The sequence below is a fragment of the Odontomachus brunneus genome, unplaced genomic scaffold (genome assembly GCF_010583005.1).
Source record: "Odontomachus brunneus isolate Ranch 3 - 2012 unplaced genomic scaffold, Obru_v1 Obru_scaffold_051, whole genome shotgun sequence".
In the NCBI taxonomy this organism is placed as follows: domain Eukaryota; kingdom Metazoa; phylum Arthropoda; class Insecta; order Hymenoptera; family Formicidae; genus Odontomachus; species Odontomachus brunneus.
Window position 1 is genome coordinate 1,421,052 of NW_022639501.1, and position 4,502 is coordinate 1,425,553.

General features: G+C 26.7%; 1 protein-coding gene across 2 annotated transcripts in view; it reads left to right on the top strand.

Annotated features, from left to right (window-relative positions):
- Positions 1–4,502, top strand: part of LOC116845399 (fatty-acid amide hydrolase 2-like) — a 21,907-nt gene that overhangs the window by 5,354 nt on the left and 12,051 nt on the right. The window lies entirely within an intron of this gene.

The window sequence follows — 4,502 nt, forward strand, 5'->3', positions numbered from 1 at the left end:
AGCTTTTTGCAACAATTTTAAATAGTTCCGGTCATTAAATACAAAAATAAAGACTTTTAAAAAAAGGTATGCTAAGTTCTCGAAGCGCACTTAATCAGTTAACTGTAGTCAACATATACTTGACTAGAGAGAATTTAAAACACAAAAACACATATATAAAATGTAAAAATAAAAACACATACATAAAATGAATCATTACAGTTTATTTTAAATTATTATTTTAAATTATTTAAATATGTTGTTATATGTATATTATCTTACTCAATTATCGACAGGTCATGTTTTCGTAATTGTTATGCAAATGATAATATACTTGTAATATTCTCAGATAGCACACGTCCAATGGACGTCCAATTTTGGTTTTTATTTAGTCCCAACATCCATGGACGACCTAATATGGATGTTTTAATTACGTACATTAGTGGATGTACAAAATACGTTTTAATTACGTACATTAGTAGATGTACAAATACTTTTGTACGTTTTAAAGACGTCCATGTTATGTATTTCTAAGGAACATATGTTGAGCTCGCATATGCATTCATTTATTAATAGTATAAGCCAGTTTCACCAACACAAATGAATTTAAACAATTGATTAAATTTATCTTCTCTATTAGAACAATTGTATCTGTCAAACGATGATGTGATTGGTTAGTTCCATTGAAAAAGTTATCATTACGAGTTTTTGAAAGTTGCGAACAAATTAACTTCTCAATTTGCATTATTAATAAGAAACTAGAAAAACAATAAAAACATTTAAACATTTAAAAACATTTTAAAGACATTTATAAAACATTTTTTAAAACGTTAAAAATAATGGGATATGTTCCCATTTTTCATTAAGAAAAACATTTTTTAACGTTTGAAAAATGTTTCGTTTTTTAATATTTAATAGAAGTTTGACATTCATTAAATATTAAAAAAAAAAACATAACATTTTTCCAATCCGTCAAGGACATTTTTTAATGAAAAAATTGGATTTACCCAGCACATAATATTTATGATAAAGATTCATAAATATTTAAGTCGAATAATTTTTTTAAAATATTACATAAATATTTTATAAATATTTCTGTACATAAAGAAAAAAGTATCAAAATCTTTATTCAAGATATTATTAAAATATAGGCTAAATATTTTATACAATACTTATAGTAAACAAAAAATAAATATTTGTAGTAATATTTTGTAAATATTTTTATAAATATTTATAAATTTTTATAAATTTTTATATATAAAAAATAAATGTAGTTATTTATAATTATTAAATTAATAAAAAAATAATAAAGTCAAAATTTGAATTGGTAATGTATACTGAAAAAATTCAATCAAAGAAATATATTTTGTTAAATATAATTTCTTAACTTAAAAAAGTATTTGTTAGATTTTAGAAAATATGTAATAAATATAAAGTAATATTTTTTTAAATTTATGAAGTGAGCTGTAAAATTATAAATTTCTAGAAAAAAATGACTTCCTTACAAGAAGAAAATTAGTTTTTTTTATATAAAAACTATGTTTATGTAAATATTTGCTTGTTTTAAAAGTAAATAAAGTACAAGTAAATCATTTTATAAATCTAAATAAGTTATTTTCTAATATTAAAAGTATTTTTTTTGTGTTTCAAATTAGAGTTTCTTTTATTATCAGAAAACAATTTATTTAAATTTACAAAATAATTTATTTGTATTTTATTTACTTTTGAAACAAGTAAATATTTTTTAAATATACTTTTTACATACTTTTCAAACATACATTTTGTATTTGAAACATTTCTATTATGTTCTTTTAAATAAGTCATTTGTTTTCGTATATGAATATACCATATGTATACAATACAAAGCGTCTCTCAGTGATAATGATAGTGGCGCAGTAGATAAGGTGAATGACTCAAGAACCAAAAGTCTCAGGTTGTTCAAATCTCGACAATGGTAAGCAAATTTTTGAAGTAAAATTTAACTTGAATTAAGTAATGTGTGAAATAATATAAAGCGAAAACTAAGAACATATATATTTTAAAAATTTAAGAAAAGTTCAGAAAAGAGAAAAGAACATATAAATGTAAATATTTATGATAAATATTTATGATCTATTGAAGCTAAGATCATAACAATATTTATGAAATATTTTGATAAATATTTACAAAATATTTAAATAAATCTTATAAATATTTTGTAAATATTTTTAAATATTTTGTACTGTCTGGATATTATTTTTAATGTTTTTAAAAATGCTTTTGCAAATGTTTTTTAAATATTTTTTTGGTGGTTAGGAACATTCAATATTCAAAATTACAAACATTTTATTTTCGTTCTAAGAACGTCCAGTTTTAGTCCAGTGAATCCTTAATTCGGATGTCTTTTGAACATCCATAAAAGTAACAACGTGTTATTAAAATATTTGTGGATCTGAAATGGACGTACAAATCGTCCAGTACGTACGTTTTTAATACGTTTTTAAAACGTCTTTGTGCTGTCTGGATCCATAAATTAAATCATAAAGTCCTATTTTTAATGTGTATACAGGGTGTCCCGAACCTCCATGATGAAAACGTAGAACGGATTGAGGTGAGCAAAAAAGTCTTATGCCGTTTTGCGATATTCACAATAATAGTCGAGATATTAATTAAAAAAGATTGGTAAATGATCACGCGCGATATGGTAGATGAGCTGCAGTGGGACCGTCTGCCGTTGTATACTTATATATTAAGTCAAACTGAACAAAAAAGTCCTCTACCATTTTGCAAATGACCACATAGATTTTTAAATATTAAAGGAAATTATTACATATTTGATTGTATACTATAATGCATAAATTTTCTTTAATTAATATCTAAAAATCTATATGGTAATTTACAAAATGGTAAAAGACTTTTTTGTTCAGTTTGATTTAATATATAAATATGCAACGACAGACGGCGCCATTGCAGCTCATCTACCATATTGCGCGTGATCATTCACCAATCTTTTTTAATTAATATCTCGACTATTATTGCGAATATCGCAAAACGGCACAGGATTTTCTTGCTCACCTCAATCCGTTCGACGTTCTCACAAAGTATGATTATAAAGGTCTGAGACACCCCGTATAAACTGTGTCGACTGTACGAAACTATGTAGAGCGTTTTGCTTCACCTTGTGAATATATTATCTTTTTATATCAGTAGTTTACATATATGAATGTTAATTATTGTTTTACACTCGATAAAGATAACCAACAACTACATTTATAATATCTAAAGACTTCCTGAGTGTAGCGCGTTTTGCTTCTAAACGATTGCTGAGGAAAAATACTAGATGTAAGAGAATCGGAAAAAATAACTTCTTGGAAAATAGAAGAAATAACTTCTTGGGGAATTGAAAGCATCGAATCGAGGCAAATGCAATCTTGTTCATTACCGTCATTAAAATAAGTAAAAGAATACGAACATAATGCCTATTGCATAAGTGTCTATTGCATAAGTGCCTATTGCAACAGTTGATAATTGTAAACAGTAAACAAGTAAACAAGTAAACAGTAAACAGTAAACAAGTAAACAGTAAACAAGCATCCCAAATGTGAGAGGCAAGGGGACTCACGGTAAACAAGCATCCCAAACGTGAGAGGCAAGGGGACTCACGGTAACAAGCACCCCAAACGTGAGAGGCAAGGGAACTCACGATAATCAAGTACCCCAAAGGAAACAGAACTTACTACGTCCACGTCGTTGTTTATGGGTAATGCTAAAAGTAAGATAATCGCATTTAAACAAACAGCTTCTGAACGCTTTTAAAACCTTGATTTGTCCTTCTGAAGATCAAAATAAAAAATTTAAAAATATCATTTCTGACGTAAAATTTCCCGCTCTCTTCGAATCCGGTATCAAAAGTAGGCGGTCCCATTTAAAAAAATCACTATTACCTCCAAATGACCTTGAAATTTGACCTCAAGGTCAAATTCATTTATTGAGAAAGATGACCCCCATTGTCTTGAACAAGTTTTGTCTTAACTATTTTTCTATATCTGGCTTACCTATGGGGAAATTTAAGTAGATCCCGTAAAATGGCCCACCGTATATATGTAAAATTGGGACTCAAGGATCGGTCTAAGTATGAAAGGTAGATGCGCCGCGTACGTTAATCGAAGAAAAATTTCGATACGTGTGTTTGACATGCTGGACATAATTATCCTCCCACTATCATATTAATATTATATAAAAGTAATATTAGTATTTAATAGCACTAAGCATTCGTGCTGTATTCCTTATTTGCCTCTTCAATTCTTACTGTTGGTTAAAGTATAACAGTTTCCTTCAAGAAAAAACGGAAATAATAATAGATCTTATCGCATAAACTGCAAATCCAGTCTCTCTAACCTTTAATCTTATGACGTTATCTTATAACGACTTTTATCTTATAACATTGTTATTGGACTGGTGGATTCGTAAAATGCACACACATTATATATATATATATATATATATATATATATATATATATATATATATATATATATATATAT